Source organism: Episyrphus balteatus, chromosome 1 (assembly GCF_945859705.1).
Source record: "Episyrphus balteatus chromosome 1, idEpiBalt1.1, whole genome shotgun sequence".
Taxonomy (NCBI): domain Eukaryota; kingdom Metazoa; phylum Arthropoda; class Insecta; order Diptera; family Syrphidae; genus Episyrphus; species Episyrphus balteatus.
Window position 1 is genome coordinate 89809713 of NC_079134.1, and position 18799 is coordinate 89828511.

The window sequence follows — 18799 nt, forward strand, 5'->3', positions numbered from 1 at the left end:
CAATGGCTTTTCTAAGCCAATTTTGAAGTGATTTTCATAAAAAATACCTCGATCAATTGGGAAATAGATATAGTTTTAGAATATATTTTTTAAATAGCATGTTGTTTTGAAAACATATACTTTAAATTGATGCCGAAGTTGGGCAAATGACAAAAAAAATTGAATTTTTGAACTTTGGCATCTTATAAATTCCAAGTGGTTTATTCGAGTTACATGTTTTATACATTGTTAAAAAGGTATATTTATCTTCTATCAGAAACTATAAGAAAATCGAAAATGGGTAAAAAATTGTCGAAGCTAGAATTTTTTCAATGGGTGAAGGCCCAAAAAACCGTTTTTTGCCCGTAACTCCAGATTTTGGGGGTGTTAGGGGATTTTCAAATACCGTTTCGTATTCAGTGCGACTAGCTCTACAAAACCTGATAGGTCTCCGCCCGCGTATATTTTGAGTGTTACACCGTGTAATTAATATTAATTCTAACAAAATGGGCGGTTACCACGCCCCCTGAATGTAAAATTTCAATTTTTCGATTTTTGTTTTCTTTGTATGTACTTCAAGATCCATGACCATAACAAGTTTCTATGAAAACTAGAAGTTTGCCATAATTTGTATCATATGTAAGTTAGTGTGTTAGCCAGTAAATCAGCTTCTCTTTTTGCGATTTTTTAAGACCTTTTTCTCAGAAACTATTAATCCTACGTAGCTGAAAATTTTTGAGGAGCTTGATTTGGACTATGTTAACAAATAAAACCAGTTTGAAATGTTTGACATTATTGAAACAAAAGTTAGAATGGTTCGAGAAAATCCTGAGTTGTTTTCTAAGGGTGTAGGATCAAAGTTCATAGAGAACTTGGCTGGGCTACCGGAGGCGGAAAATAAAGTCTGATTATAACCAAACTTTATGTTATTGTTCTATTCACAGTTTGGCATCTTTTAATCACTGTGACCGTAAAAAAATCAGCAAACAAAATTTCTTCATATATTTGTGACCCAGCCTAATAGATATCCCCTTCGCAACGTGTAAACCAATGCTAAAACAAAATTTTACAAATAAAACAAACCTCCAGCTGTATTGACCTAATATCACCACATGCATAGCTACGAAACAGATATGGCCAGTATTTAATCTGAAGCGCTCCAAATGTTTAAAATCTTTAAGCAGACTACAAATCGGCTCATAATAGGTGTCATAATAGGTGTCAACAAATTCAAACGATTTCTGCAGAAACTGCATGGATGAGGAGAAGGTGGAATCGTTTCCGTACCTTCTCTGTGAATGTATTAGTATTTGTATTTATTTTTCAAAAATTTGACTTGATATATCAAGAATGAATCTTTTAGCTGCATCTAAAATTAATGTACAAATTATTATCATTTACAATACAAGATTCTAATAACAATACATATTTAACGCTCTGTCGGCACACGGGTGCGAATTTGGCAGGACAAAAATTAAAAAATTACGATTTTTCAAAAAAGTGGTCACAAAAAAGTCTCTTTATAAAAGTGAAAATATTTTTTTTCGGAATTGTGAATACAATATTCAAATTCCTCGGAATATTGTACATCAATTTCATACTTGATTCTCTATAAAACATTGTGACCGAAAAAAGTTCTAGCGACATGAAAAAGTATAAACCAAATTCGCAGCCGTGTGCCTATCACGTCACAAAAAAGAGGTGTGCCTACAGAGGGTTAATTAATATAAAATTTTAAAAACTAGAATCATAATTTACATAAAAACAAGAGAAACAAAAATAATTTAATGTGACAAAAAGTAATTGAAATTCTTCTTCTTAAAAACAGCAGATGAGGTGATTCTTTGAATTTCAAAGGGAATTTCAAATGGCACTGATGAAGAAAGATCGGTCAGCAATGGGGTGTGTAAACTCACTCGAAGTCCCCTACGAGAATGTGTAAATTGATGACCCTGAAAGTAGCAGACAACAGACAAAAAAATCTTTGGCAGCGGATATCTAAGAAACAAGAATAAAAAATAGATTTCTTTAAATGGAGATTTTTTGTTGTTTTGATTTTGAATATGTGCCGATTTTTTTTTTTTTTATTTCGGTAATGTGTAAAATTTTACAGTAAAAATAAAACTTTGGCAAGCTCTCCTGGGCTAACGAATGGACATAATTTAATGAAATTGAAACAGTACTTACTTACTTACTTTTCAAAACTCTAAATGTTCTATTATTTCTTAGTTTTTTGATTTTTTGCTTAGGTCATTTGGCAGCTTATTAAAAAATATAAATAAAGTATTTTGAATGATCTACATGTGCTCTTTTTTAGATTTTTAAAATTTGTAATGGGTGATTTAAAATTTCAAAAAATCTAATTTTTAAAAGTTTGGCCGCGGATAAAAAAGACAGTATTACTTAAATTTTTTTTTTAAATATGCATGTTTTTGTTTTTTTCAAAACCTACATATGCTATTTTTTAGGTTTTAAAATTTTGAATTTTAAATTTTAAAAAATTTTTATTTTAAAAATTTTGGCCGCGGATATATGTAAAAGCCAATATTACTTAAAATTTTTTTTTTAAATATGCATTGTTTTTTTTTTTTAAACCTACATGTGCTATTTTTTAGATTTTCAAATTTTGAATTTTTGAATTTTAAATTTTTAAAAAACTTAAATATAATATACAGGGTGTCCCAAAACTAATGGATCAAACGAAATATGCTGATAGGCCAACTTTAGGGCTCTCAGAATTTGGTAACTTGTTCATCCCAAATCCTTACGGTTTTCGATTTAATGCAGTTTTTGTGAAATTTCGAAAAATCCCGACTTTGCAACAGTATTTTGCTTCCTCCGCTCATAATTGATTTTTGTTTTTTACAATTCTTTCACTAAAACATTGCCTAATAATAAGAAATAAATAATTAATCAAATAATTTTTTATTTCATAAGCCATTTTGCTGCAAATTAATTAACAGTTCCATATTTTATAAAAACTCAATTTCTTTCTTTTATTTCAGAGCAACACCCTGAAAAAATTTTTTATGGTGTGGCACTGGTTTATTATTTTGAAAACTTGTCGTGTTATTGCAGTTTTCAAAAATGTATAAATGTTTCCAAAGTTGAAGTTAGAACTGAAGATATTACAATTTAAAAGCAACAAAACAGGGCTTTTCAGGGAAAAATAACAAAGAAAAATAAACACATTTTCTCGACTGTTGTTTGTTTATTTCTTTTTGAACAAAAGACTCGATTTTTGTTTGTTATTTTGCTCTGAAAACGTCTGTTTTTTGCATTCAAATTGTGATATCTTTCGTTCTAATTTCAACTTTGGAAATTTTTATACATTTTTGAAAACTGCAATAACACGGCAAGTTTTCAAAATAATAAACCAGGGTCACACCATACAATTTTTTTTCAGGGTGTTGCTCTGAAATAAAAGAAGGAAATTGAGTTTTTATAAAACATGGAACTGTTAATTAGTTTGCAGCAAAATGGCGTATGAAATAAAAAATATTTTGATTAATTTATTATTTCTTCTTATTAGGCAATGTTTTAGTGAAAGAATTGTAAAAAACAAAAATCAATTATGAGCGGAGGAAGCAAAATACTGTTGCAAAGTCGGGATTTTTCGAAATTTCACAAAAACTGCATTAAATCGAAAACCGTAAGGATTTGGGATGAACAAGTTACCAAATTCTGAGAGCCCTAAAGTTGGCCTATCAGCATATTTCGTTTGATCCATTACTTTTGGGACACCCTGTATACAAAAATATACTAATCCAGTCAAATAAGGGTTTAACCTCGGAATGAATGCTAATAGACTTTTTTTTGTTCAACACCTTCGTTTTGGCATTCTATAACATACCTCTAAAGTCTAGAAAAATCGCATGCCCGCAAGTCGCGATTTTGAAGGTCAAAGCGCGAAATGGAGATTTTCAAAATTAGCAAAAATAAACGATGGTATTATATGCACATATGATACATGACATGATACAACGACCACAACCACATCATCAAAATCAAATCCACCAACTATGTCGATTCCAGTAAAGCCAGCAGCAGTTCCAAGCCAGACAACAGAAAAGAATCCCATGCCACCAATCATAGTTTTCTCTGGTAACATTGCAGAAATACGCAGGTTTGCCAAAGGAAAACTTCTTTGTTTTACCCTGAAGAACCTCTACACGAAAAAGACCATAATCAGGACAACAACTAGGAAAGACCACGATGAGATCAAGGGCTATTGAAAGATTATGAAAATCCAAAATCTCTCGTTTACCCCAAAAGAAGACAGGAAAATATTGATGCTGCTGAAGGGTATCCACTTCACCATCAGTGCCATAGAAGTTGAAGAGGAACTTAAAATCGAAGGACTGCCCATCATTAAAGTTTCCCCCTACAGATCAAGAAAGACCGCCAACAAAGAATTCAACAGCTTTGTTGTAGAACTTAGCAAGACGTGCGATGTTGCAGTATTTTACACAAAGACAACCATCATGAACCATAAAGTTTACTGGGAGCGTTTCAAGGCCAATGACATAGTTCAGTGTAGGAACTGCCAGCGCTTTGGACATGTGGCAGTGAACTGCGGAATGAATTACGTCTGCGTTAAGTGCAAGGACAGCCATTTTCCAGGAGAGTGCCCACGCAAGGACAACTCTACCCAAGATGTTTGGTGCGCCAACTGCAAAGCCGAGGGACACCCAGCCAATTACAGAGGATGCCCAATACTTAAGAAGAAACAGGAAGAGAAAAAAGCTCTCACCCAAAAGAAGGCCCAACAAGAATTCGTCACCAAGTCAGCCTGCACCTTTACAAAGCCAGCCATCAGTTTTGCAGCAATTTCAAGAAAAAACCCAAACTAATCCATTTATGAAATCCACTTCCCAGATTCAGTCAGCAGTGAGGACCCAAAGAAGACATCAATAGCAACACCATCACCTTCTAATGGAGCAAAGAACTCAGGCCAAAACTTAACGAAGGAGGTTAAACGTCTGTTTGGATCTGATCTAATTACGGTGATGGAAAAAGCTCGTAGCTCCGTGACACCAAATTACACCTATCTAAGCGAAAAACAGAAGTCCGTGGCCCTGGCCACCTTTATGCAGCGCGTAATGCCTCTACAAAAACTGCGCATATTGGCTTATATCGTTAACTCGTTATAAACCCATGAAAAAAGAACCTTTTCCTGAAAAAGAACAACCCGGACATTGCCTTAATCAGCGAAACAAATGTAACACAGAGGAACAACATTGATTTTGCCAACTACAAGACCTTTAGAACTGACAAGAGCGAGGGAAAGTGAGGTACTGCTCTGTACCTTCACAATAAATTTTCCTACTGTGCCCGAAAAGTGACAATCCCGGCTTAAAATGCTTCGAAGCCACTGCCATCACAATCCAGCTCGCAATGGACGAATCTCTAACCGTTATCAGCATCTACAACAAATGCAGAGCAAGATTGAATGAAATAAGACACGATCTTCAAATCCTTAATCAAACTGTCAGCAGAAGTACATATGGACTCATCGGCGGCGACTTCAATGCAAGACATCAGCGATGGATGAATACCGAAAACAACAATGATGGGAATACTATTGTCAACTGACTGGACGATAATAGTGATCAATATTCCCTAGTCATCATCTCACAACCTAAGCCCACATTCCCGAGAACACCATCAACGCTAGACTTCTTTCTTGCAACTTCAAACATGGTATTCATTCTGCCATAACTAAGAAACTATGTCTGCACAACACTCACTAGTGACTCAGACCACGAAGCAGTTATCCTCTCAATAAATCTACAACACCAGATCTTCACAAAAAAAACAAACCAGAAGAAGGATTCATCAACTATTCCAAGCTGGATGTTCCAAGGCTTCAGAGAGACATCGATGGGGCAATTATTCAAGCTGCAGAAAACAGTAATCTTCAAAAACCCTTATATATCCAGAACCTCTACCACCATAGACAACCGCTAAGGAAATTGATACTCGAGCAGCTTATACTTAGGCGGCTGAAATGTTTTTGCAGCGGCAATTGCATAGTGCCAGATATGCAGTTTGGATTCCGGGAAAAACACTCTACACTTCATCCACTCCTAAAACTCCAACACGATGTTGCCGCCTCCCTAAACGGAAACCAAGTCACTGTCGGATGTTTTCTCGACATAGAAAAATCATTTGACAGTGTCTGGATACAAGGACTTATTCACAAACTCTTCCAGCTGAGATTTCCAATTTCACTAATCAAAATTATTTACAGCTTTCTTCATTCAAGATCGTTCTTTGTACAATTAGGAAACAGCCAATCAACAATGAGGACAATCAAGGCCGGAGTTGCACAAGGATCGAAGCTAGGACCATTCCCCTTCAATATTTACACATCCGATCAGCCCCACCCAGAATTAGCTCAGAATCTCTTGTTTGCAGACGACTCCCTCACTTACGCATAGTCGAAGTCACCCATATTAGCCGCATGGAAAGTGGAAGCCCACATAAGACGACTTTACGAGTTTTATAAGCGCTGGGCCTTCAAAATCAACACAGCCAAATCTGAACTGATATGCTTTAGACGACCAGCCACCCCAGGAAATCCTAGAATACGCTCAGCCAGGAACTGCAGGAACATCAAGATAAGCCTTCCCGATGGAACACAAATTTCAGCAAAAAATAACGTCAAATATCTGGGAATACAATTCGATGAGAAGAACCGATTTAACCCTCAAGCAGCAGCCGTTTTGAAAAAAGCCAATTTCGCCTTTCATCGCATTCATCCGCTTATGCGGAAAAGAAACGGACTCAGCCAAAAGATAAAGCTTCTCCTGTACAAGCAGCTCATCAGGCCTATCATCACCTACTGTTTATCAAGAATAAACTTTGACCGTGGATAAAATGAAAGTATTATCATTTACATATTTATATGCAACTTTTTCAAGACCAACAATCATGTTTTTTTTATAATATCGTGGGCAAAACCAGGAATCTGCAAGAGAAAAACGGCATCAAAATTTTGGAAGCTCATGCAAACTTATGGAAACTCGTGCAAAGGACGTCTGCTAGGCAACAGATGGATGATTATTACCAGTTAAAGATGTATGTAAATATGTTTGTGGTAATAAATATTTGTAAGGTTTAATAAAAATGACATTTACAAAAAAGGTGCTTTTTAATTGTTGTTTCTACCCTTTTTTTGTCTTCGAATTCAAATCTTCTTACAATGTGTGGTTCCGACCGACGACGCGTCGGATGAAGAACGTTGCTCTCTTCGTAAGAGCAAGCATGATGAATGGCAGAAGCTTCTACCGTACTTCAGCGATGAAAGGCATTTAGTTTAGGTAAGGTGTTGCAGTTTTGCATTAACAAGTCCAGCCAATCTTAAGCGGCCCATACACACCACACTTGTGTGCACACCGGAGCGACAAAATCAAAATTTTTTGATTTTTTGGTGTCATGATCGGTGTGTCGTCTGTTGTGCAGTGTACGTGTACGTACACACAAATGTGCGCAAAAGTGTGCACAGTGTCTTGTCTAAGGGCCGCTTAACCAATTTTTTAATAATTTGTTTCGACTAAAACCACTAAAATCCATGAAAGTTGTTCTTCACAATAGAATTTGTTCGTGATAAATATTTTATCATGTGAAGAGATTTCGACATTTTTTAAATTTTTTTCACAAAACAAGAATCGGATTCTATGTGAAGCTGTGATATTTTTTTTCATTTCAAAATATCACAGAACGGGAATCGACCCTCTGGTTCACGGTGACAAAATCCCATCTAAACAAGTTAGCAATACTGGAGAGGAAGATCTTAAGGATCTGTACATGCATGCACTACGGCAAGATACGCAGGAAACACGTCAGCAACAAGAGACTGTATGAAGAAGCCAAAATTATAAAACTCGAATATCTTATCCAATCAAGCAGAAGATGCCTACAGAACCTGAGCAACCACCCTAACCCAATAATAGGAAGAATCATGAACCAGCCAAGACATCCTAACCAGCGGTACTTAGAAGCTAAGGAACTTTTGGATGAGGATTTGATATCAACCAACAACGAAGAGAACATCCCCTTCTACGCTGATCCTGGGTCAGCTCACTATCGTGGCTGAAAGCCCTAATCCAACCTTTACAATGACAACCAGACCTGAACAACCTGAGTTAAGAAGTTGCCAACAGAATTAATATTTAAAACAAACACAATGAAAATTTACTGTAAAGGACCATGGGCATTTTGGGCCCAATTTCAACACTGCTCAAGAGTGATGAAAAAATTACAACTAAATATTTTGATTTTACCTTATTTTTTTACATTTTTTTATTTATAAATCATTTTTTTCGAAAACTATTAATAGAAATAACTTTATTTTAATACTGAATTAAAGGTGGGATGTCTAGCTTTTAAAAAAGGTTTAACACTTTATAGTAAGTGTTGCCACTTTTTTTAAATATATTTTTTTTCATTTTGAGTACTATTTTATAAAATGGTCCAAAACACCACTTTTGCGCTCGATTTCGACTTCACCCCCTTATAATAAATTAAAGTACTCCAAGACCTTTCATTTGACATGCGTTTCATCACTGTTGAGCAATGTTGAAATTGGGCCCAAAGTCCATACAAAAGTGCCCATGGTCCTTTAGCTTAAAAAATAGAATGTAATAACGTTAGGCCCCTTTTGTGCCAACATATTACTAATATGTATAATCAATGTAAATTTTTAGATAACTAGCTTGAAGCAAATTGTATATATAATAACTGTTCAATAAAAATATCGTTAAATCGTTAAAAAATCGATACATGATTTCAAGGTATTTTTCAATGCTGATTCCAACAAAACCCACAAACAAATCAATTTTACCATCCCTGAAAAGTAAAGTACCTTATTTATGTTGATCTGACACAAATATCTGAAGTGTTGTTTTTCAATTTTTCAAAATCTTCACCTTATCTTCAAACCAGGAAAATTAGCACTTGCAGACATGAGATTTTTTAGACTTTTGAATACCCAAACAAACATAGAAACCAAAAAATTAGCCTATTAGCATTAATTCCAAGACTATGCCAGGATGTTTTTTAGTGCATATTCCAAAATGTCCCCTTTTTTCAAAAATTACCATTTTGTCATAGATAGGAACGTTTTTTGCATTGCATTGTTTTGATTCTTAATGATAATGGACATAAAAACCTTCATGCAAAATTTGGTTCCGCTACCATAACTTTTAAGGTTTTTTTTGTAGTAAAGTTAGCAAGTGATATAATAAGCAAATACCAATAGATTTTTTATTTTCTTTTAAAAACAGGGTAATTCAGGAGGAATGTGCCAAGGAAATATTCATATGGGAGTGGGGGGGGGGGGGGGGTGAGTTGGTATTTCCCAACCCAATAGACAACACAGGCAATTTTCTAAAAAAAATTGACTTAATTTGGAAAAACAAATTTCAAATCAGCGGTTACACCTACTATAAAGTCTATAAAGTGGTGTACCTTTTTGCTATCCAAAATCCTCGTCTGTTTTCTTGTTTAAAGCTGTTTTGTGAAATAGTTTTTGAAAAATTAATTTTCAATATCAAAATTTTAAAAACAAAATTGAAAAACGTTAGGGTCAATGTAAACAGGGGTAAATGAAAACATGGCTCATAACAAGCTTCAGTTAAATCTATTTGATGCATACATAAGTACAAATCGCGGACGCATGTATCTTTTAACTTATACGTCAAGCTCATTGCTGTCAAGAGAGAATTCATTCGACGAGCGTATTTTCCGTGAAAGATAATTTTTTAAAGTGCCAAACAAGTCGTTAGTCTTTCAGAAAAATTAAATATTTTTGCAGATTCAATAAAGTCAGTATAATTTGCAAATATTTTTTTGTTTTTAATTTTGATGTAGATTCTATGTGATACAAGCAAATTTTAAAATACAGGACATTTATGTCGATTTGCATGTGTTTACATTTACCCCAGAATATTTTTCATAATGGGTAAATGTAAACAACGTATTCTGGGGGTAAATATAAACATACATTTTTGGTGAAATTATTGGTTTTAATAAAAATAACATATTTTAAGTCAATTACTACTGCTAAAGTGCCGCGGAGTCACATTTTAAAGTAGCCAACACCATCATTTTCAGTGGATGATGTTGCAAAATCGGCCTTTGACGTAAAAAAACAAAAAATATTACGTTCAGAGCTGCTCAGGATGCATATTGGGCGCCTATATAAAGAATCAAAGGAAGAAAACAAAAACTTTTATTGGAATTTGAAAAAGTTTTTGTCAAATACCTTCTTGAACGTTTTTCAAGTTGTTATCCATATGATAAAGAGGAAATTCTAAATTTTATACCACCGTTTACATTTACCCCGAATTTGCAAAAAAACACAAACATGGTGGGGTATTTGTAAACATGCCATATTTGACAGTAATGTAAACAATTTGGGAAATATTTGTTTATATTTATAAAGAAGAATTGCCATCATTTCATATTTGCATTTGAAGATACCATTCAAGTTGTTCCGTGAAAACATAAAAAAATCTAAAGTCGAAAGAAAAAAAAGACATGAAATTGTTTACATTTACCCACATTGACCCTAATTCCCTTCGAGGTAAGATCAAAATATTTCCGACTATAAAATAATAATGTGTAGTTCATTTTAACACGTATCAGTGTCAAATACAGAATGGAACTGGGTACATAATGCTGTTCTTATTCAGACGGACTTTTTTGCATTAGTTTTTTTTCATCACCTCTCTCAGCCTCATGTTAACTTCAGGTGATTTGAATGCCAACCATGTAATCAAGAAAGCAGTTGTTCTTACATACTATGAAAGTAGGTACTCTTATTTCTTACTTATGAATGAGATAACTGTTGATTTAAGAAGTTTTGATGGAGTAAGCAGGAATTCTTTGGGAATAATGGAGTTAGCTGTTTTACTCATCACGCAATTTGGCTGACTTATAAGTGAATCGTTTATTTCAGAAACAGCATAAGTCCATGAGCACTAACTTTTCAGGAGCAACAAAAAACTGTTTTTTATGTTAAAACTCCACAACACTTCAAATTTAGAGTATGCCGAGTTATAATCTAGCTAAAGACGCATTAAAACCTTAAAAATATAAACTTTTTTTCAAGTCTTAGCGGGTTTTTAAGACTTTAAAGTCGCTGGACTTATGTCGTTTCTGCTCAAAACGAATTTTTGTTGGTAAACTTTTGTTTTCATCTAGCTATAGCTTTTGAACCCTGCTTATGATTTTAATGAATAAAATAGCAGTAGACAGAGTAAATATTTACCTCTTCATTGAAATATAATTTTAAAGCTTGAGTGTCATGATGGCTGCCAAAATAATTTAAAACTGGTAAAATGTCATATATTCAACATTTAAAAAAGTTGCCACCAATTTAAATGAATTAAATAAATGTAGATAGAGTAATTTCTTACCTTTTTATAGATGTATAACAAAAGGGTGTGCGTGTAAAGATTGCTGCCAAAATAATATAAAACTGGTAAAATGTCATGTATTTACTAGTCAAAAATGTTGTCACCAGGTGAAATCTTTTCATATATTTTGAACCCTTTCCTATCAATTTTCGTATTTTGGGGGGTCTGACATACTTAATTTTTTTTCCAGAAGATGAATAACTATATATATGAATAAATGAGAAAATTCAAACAAAAAAAATTTTGGGAAAAATGGACTTATGCTGTTTCTGAAATAAACGATTCAAGAGGAGTTGAACGAAAATTTTGATATCAGACGATGCGCCTTCCTTAGACCTTCCAATCTGCATACCTAACTCAATTTTGCCCAAAAGTGGAGTTAGCGGGTTTACGACGATATGTGTATATAATACCATCGTCTATTTTTGCTAATTTTGAAAATCTCCATTTCGCGCTTTGACCTTCAAAATCGCGACTTGCGGGCATGAGATTTTTCTAGACTTTTGAGGTATGTTATAAAATGCCAAAACGAAGGTATTGAACAAAAAAAAATTTCTATTAGCATTCATTCCGAGGTTAAACCCTTATTTGACTGGATTAGTATATTTTTGTTTTTTTTTTTTAATAATATTTTTGAAATTAAGTTTTTTTTTAATTTAAAATTAAAAATTCAAAATTTGAAAATCTAAAAAATAGCACATGTAGGTTTTGAAAAAACAAATTCATGCATATTTTTAAAATTTTTTTTAAGTAATATTGGCTTATATGTATATCCGCTGCCAAATTTTTTAAAATTAAGTTTTTTAAAAATATAAAATTCAAAATTTGAAAATCTAAAAAATAGCACATTATAGGTTTTGAAAAAACAAATATGTACATGCATATTTTTTTTTTTAATTTTTTAAGTAATATTGGCTTTTATATCCGCGGCCAAAATTTTTAAAATTAAGTTTTTTTAAAAATTTAAAATTCAAAATTTGAAAATCTCAAAAATAGCACATGTAGGTTTTGAAAAAACAAATACATTTTTTTTTTTTTTTTTTTATAATTAACGCGCACTAAAGGGAGTTAAATACCCTTAATATGTTAAACACAGTGCGAGCTTCAGGAAAATAGGGAGGGATTTAAAAGGAGAAACCGATGCACATTAGTTTTAAAGCTCTGGACATCAAAATGGCAGGGAAAAACAGAGGCGGGTAATATATTCCACATTCGTGTGGTGCGGCTAAAGAAAGAATCTCTGTATTTGACGGTACGTCCGAAGTTGGGCTCAAGGGTAAACTGATGAGCATTCCTAGAAGCGCGAGTATTACGGTTAAATTTTTTCAGGGGAGGAATGCAACTAGCTATTTCATCTGAACATTGTTTATAAAAATAGCGATAAAACAAGGAGAGACATGACACATTACGTCGGTGGTCTAGGGACGCAATTGTCTCAGTTATCGATCTATCATCTATCATTTTGAAAGCACGTTTTTGTATTCTGTCCAAGAAACTCAAATACGTTATCGGAGCACCTGCCCAGATGTGACAATTGTATTCAAGTTTTGGTCGAATGTAAGCTTTATAGATTACAGCTAGATCAGAAGATGAGAAGAATTTCTTGCATCTTCGGAGAAAACCTAAACATTTCGCAGCGTTTTTGGCGACATCGAATATGTGTTCGTGTGGTTTGTTACACTCATACCGAGAATGGAAAGTTTCTCAGTTTCCTCTATGCAAGTGGCACTCATTGATAGTGGCATGGGTGGAAGGTTCCGTTTTAATGATAGTAAGCAGCATTGTGTTTTTGATGCATTAAATTCTACACGATTTCTTATTCCCCATTGAACAATGCTGTCAAGGTCAGAATTTAATGAGCTTATCATATTTTGTCGTTGAAAATCCACATCCGAAGGACATGGGTGTGAATCTTCAAACGAATATGAAAAGCTGAGGGTACTATCATCTGCGAAACAATTTAATGGATTAGAAGTTTCAGAGAGCAAATCATTAATGAAAATGAGAAAGAGAGTCGGAGACAAAACGGAGCCCTGGGGCACACCAGCGTTTATTTTGTGGGTTTCAGACTTGAAACCATCCAATACGACTTGTATTGAACGGCCCGAAAGGTTATTTCTAATCCAATGAAGAAGAGAATCATCGATACCGAATGCATGCATTTTCGATAAGAGAGCTTGATGCCAAACTCTATCAAATGCCTTTGAAATATCAAGCGCAATAATCTTGCTTTCTCCAAAACGATGCAAAGATTTGTTCCACTGTTCGGTGAGATATACCATCAGATCACCAGTGGACCTATTGCTACGAAAGCCGTACTGCCGGTCATTAAGAAGCTTCCGTTCTTCAAGATATTTCTTAAGCTGGAAATTAATCAGCGTTTCCATGACCTTGGAAAGAAGGGACGTGAGTGCAATTGGTCGATAGTTGGAGGGTGAGGAGGATTCGCCTTTTTTAGGGACAGGCTGGACAAATGCTGTTTTCCATCCACTCGGAACGAGTCCAGTAGAGTAGGACAGATGAAAAAGCTTACGCAGTGGTTTTGCCTGCGTGGAAGAACACCTCTTCAGAACGATGGGAGGGATACTATCCGGGCCAGCGGATTTGTGTATGTCAAGGTCTTTCAGGACTCTTGCCACTGTACGAGTGCGAAAGAAGATTCGTCCCATGGAACCGTTTACACACTCAAGTACTGGAGGAGTCATGACACTATCTGGCAGTGTAGAGTTGGTAGCGAACTGCTTTGCAAGGAGATTAGCTTTCTCAACAGAGCTTACAAAGGGAGTGTCATTGAAGACAAACGTTGGAACCGCAGATGACGAAGAGTTTTTAATGTTTTTAGCAAATGACCAAAAATTTTTACTCCCTGTGGGACATTGAAGTATTTTTTGTCTTAATTTTTGATCATGCAGGAATTTGGTTCGTCGGATATGGGCGTTGCTGACCTTTCTAGCCTGTTTGAACTTTTTCCGGTTTTCCTCAGTGGGATTGGCTTTATAACAACGGAAGCTTACCTCTTTATTCCTGATAACCTCTTTACAGCTCGAGTCAAACCATGCATTCTCTTTCGGTTTGATTGTTTTAACCCTATTCGGGATAAAATTTCTCATTCCGGAGAGAATTAAATTTGTGATCATATCTGTACTGGAATCAACGTCACTATCGAGGAAGCATAGCGACCAGTTAAAGTTTTTAAAGAAACCGTTGAGTCCCTCCCAGTTGGCTTTTTCGTATTGCCAAACAGTTCTCTTTGGTGATTTTTCTTTAACTGGATTTTTGAGACATGAGAAATTTGCAGATATGACACAATGATCTGACTTGCCTAGAGGCGATAATACACTAACAGTGTATTTATCAGGGTCCGAGGTAAGAAACAGGTCTAGAGTGTTTTCAGCTTGGCCCACAACGTCCGAAATTCGAGTTGGCTCGTCGACAAGCTGAGTTAGATGGTTTAACTCAGCGAAGATCTCAACATACCTTCCTTCGGGTGTTGTCTGGCCAGAATAGCGAAGCCACGAAGAATTGTGTACATTGAAATCGCCCGTAATGACGATTTCAGTGCGAGGATACAGGGAAACAATCCTTTGGATGGAGTCGGACAGGGCATCAAATTCGTTAGAAGTTGAATTACTGTCCAGGTTGGGGCTTCGATAAACGAAACATGTATGAATGATGCGCTTATTAACCGTGAATTTTAACCACATGAAATTAAAATTTGTGTTTACACACAGGCCGTATTGTGGTTGAAGTTGATAAGCTACATCATTTCTAATATAAATGGCGAGGCCGTGGTGAGAAAAGAATAATGGCACCAAGCAATACCCATTTAGATTAAATTCAGAACAATCTGAATTTTCACTTATTTGAGTCTCACCTAATGCCAAAACAGCTGGCCTGTTTTGTACAGTATAAATGTACACATCGCAGAAGTTCGATCTAAGCCCACGAATGTTGGCATAATCGACCCTGAATGTACCTACCATTTAAATATACCAAAACTTTTAAAAACCTTATCCGACAATTAACTATATTGAATATGTTATATAAATTCCAATTTGGGCTTCAACAAAACAAATTATCACTAGTGTTATGCCTTAGTGATAATTTGTATCGATCCGCCCCTGGTTATTTATCAACACATACAATAATCTATCTGGAAATCAAACTGATAACGATTACGGCATTTTGAGAAGAGGTTCCACTCGCGAAACCATAATCGTTATCAAGTCAGACTGCAAGAAGGATGGGGGGAAGGAAAAGAAAGGATTACTCGTATGCACTGAACACTGAAGACAATTTGGGAGACGCGAGAGTTTTTGTTTTTTTTGATAAGCTGTTGCTGTGTGATGCTATTGCAGTGGTTGTTTCTATTTTTTTTGCACTTGGTGGGTATATGATTTTTTTTTGTTGTATTTAACACTAGGTAGTGGGCGTTTGTTGTTATTTTTTTTTTTTTCTTTTATTTCGGGAGAGGTATTTCGGTGTTGTTGTTGTTGGATATTTTTTTTTTTTTGTTACACTCGCGATGGATTTGAGAGAATTTATTTTATTTTTGCATTTATTTATTTTATTTTTTTAATTTGAATATAGGGCTATTTGTTTTTTTTTTTTATTATTATTTTTTTCGGGGGAATTTTATTAGAAAAAAAATTATTTGACATAGAAAAAAACACTATTGGACTATAAACAATTAGTGACACGAGACAATTTTTCTTTTCCGACGGGACAAGACTTAATACGTGCGATGCCGATGGGAGGCAGATCGGCACTTTCATACATGCATATTTAAAAAAACAAAATTTTTAAGTAATACTGGCTTTTATATCCGCCGCCAAACTTTTAAAAATTAGTTTTTTTGAAATTTTAAATCACCCATTACAAAATTTTAAAATCTAAAAAATAGCAAATTTACTAAAAAAAAATTTTTTTGAGGGAGTTATAAGCTGCCAAATGACCTAAGCAATAAATCAAAAAACTAAGAAATAGCACATTTAGGGCCATTTTTTTCACTCGGAGTTAAACATAACTTGAGGATTTTTATCCTCAACTTCCGAATTCGGTTTTATTCACTACAAGTTGAAGTTTTCAACTTTCGATTTTAAACTCGAGAGTTGATCAACTTTCAGTTTTCTCAACTTCTGTAAAAAGTAGAAGTTTGCCGACCAAACTTGAGAGTTTGCTTCAGATTTTTTTTTTAAATTTTTTTGTCAAAATTTTGTTGGCACTTATTCCAATATTAATATATTCCAAAACAAACAAAATTCAAAAAACCAAACAAAAATCGAAAAAAAAAACACAAAATAGAATAAAAATATGCTATCGATACGACAGATTCAAATTTTAATTTAAATAAATGACAGATATTTCATAAATATCCCAGGGATATTTTTCAAACTTGAAGTTGACCAACTTTAGATCTTCAACTGGAGAGTTGAGAAAATAATTAGTGAATAAAAAGAAATTACAACTTGCGTTTCAACTCTCGAGTTATAGTCAACTCTCAAGTTGGCAAACTCGAGAGTTTGCTCCAAGTTGAGCAGTAGTGGAAAAAATGTAAATTGAAGCATTTCCCCTAAGTACTCTGGACACTAACCATGAATTACGTTGTGAAGAAGGATGATATTATATGTGATTAAATACATATCAACACTAATTCCTGACAAAGATGACTGAACAATTGACACGCTTTCAGAACGAGGTATATTGTAAATAAAAAGTGTGGTTCTTTTATTAAATAAAGTTAACTTTGGTTGTTGTGTCAAAAAACCGATGTATTTGTTTTTGTTAGATTTTGTTAGAAAATTTCAACTTTGATTTAGGAACGACTGATGTTACATTTTGTTGGTCTGTCAAAACAAATTTTTTTGAAATCAATTTTATGAATGAATAAACAAGAAGGAATTAATTTGGTACTGAAATAATTCTTTTAAATTGAATTCTAAGCAAATTGAAACAAAAATATGCACTAAATAATTTTAAATATGAAAACAAACAAAAAATTCTCTTTTCACATCTTCCCCCATTTAGTTGTGTTTGACAGATTAACATTCAAACTCAAGTCCAGAAGCTGAGTTGGAAAAAGTTACAAAATGTACCTATTTGACACTTCTGCATTGGATTTAGGAACGATGTTGTGACGTCACGATGTTACTTTTCGTAACTTTTTTCTCATTTAGGAACGATGAAAGTTAACTATTGTTAACAATAGTTAACATCGGCGAATAAAAGAACGCACTTCATTCGTTGTAAGCAACGTTAAGTTTACGCTTGCACTCGTAATCTATACAGGGATGTCCTGAGTTATTCCAAAGACGTAGACTCCATTTGGGAGAATTCTACTACTACACCTAATGATTTGTCAAAAATAAACATAGGTTATCTCGCTCGCTTAATCTAACCTAATTTAAAATAACCTGCTAAGAATTGCATTACAAGATTTACACACACCTACACTACTCAGTTACCAAAAAATTACGGCTCATAGTAAACCTGGTAAAATTGTAAATGTGGTAATGAGGTGTCAAAATTTTTATGGAAAATTTTGGCCAAAAAATGTAAACTTTGCGCACAATTGTGTATGGCAAAGTTTACCATCTGGATTTGGTAAATGCGGAAAACTAAAATGATTGAAGAAGTGAGAATATATTTACCAAAAATATAATAAAATAGAAGACAATTTTTTTTTTAGATTGTAGCTCCAAATATATCAAATTCATGAAAGGTGGAAACTTTTTCATTTCGTGGTAAAGTTTACCCTGTTTCGCGAATATCCCTAATAACAGTTCTGTTAAGTTGGCAAGGCGAATCGATTTTCATTCACTCTTCTGATTTTGTGTTCGAATGAAAAACGTCGGAACAGTTATAAGAAACATCGTATCAGAAAATTATAACATAAAAAACTCGTTTCAACTTCAAGGAGAAATTAAAAGATATAAATTTAGATGATGATAATGGTATCTTTTGATGTTATTTCTCTCTTCACAAAAATTCCTACATATTTAGCCATAAAAAACATATTGAAAGAGTGGAATATAATAAAAGACCACTGAATTTTGTCTAAGAGACAATAATTACTTCCAATTCGATTCCAAAACATACGGAATGCCGGCCGATGGGAAATCCGCTTTCTCCAACCGTAGCGGGCATCATTCTGGACAAACTCCTCGATGACACCATTGTGTGAAATATTATTTCACCAAGAGAAGAAATATCCAGAAGAATATATTGATAACAAGAACTTAGTTGTTTATTGAACAATATTTTAACGTAGAATGAATAGTAAAATAACAAATTAATTTTATACAGAGAAAACAGATTTGTCAAAGTAAGGTTTTAGAAAATATTTTAAAGTTGAAATTATAACAAAGTAAGCATCTGAAACATTAGTATTACGG

General features: G+C 34.1%; 1 protein-coding gene across 2 annotated transcripts in view; it reads right to left on the reverse strand.

Annotated features, from left to right (window-relative positions):
- The window catches only part of LOC129907281 (protein MON2 homolog), a 255003-nt gene that overhangs the window by 170625 nt on the left and 65579 nt on the right, over positions 1 to 18799 (reverse strand). The gene's annotated exons all lie outside the window — the stretch shown is intronic.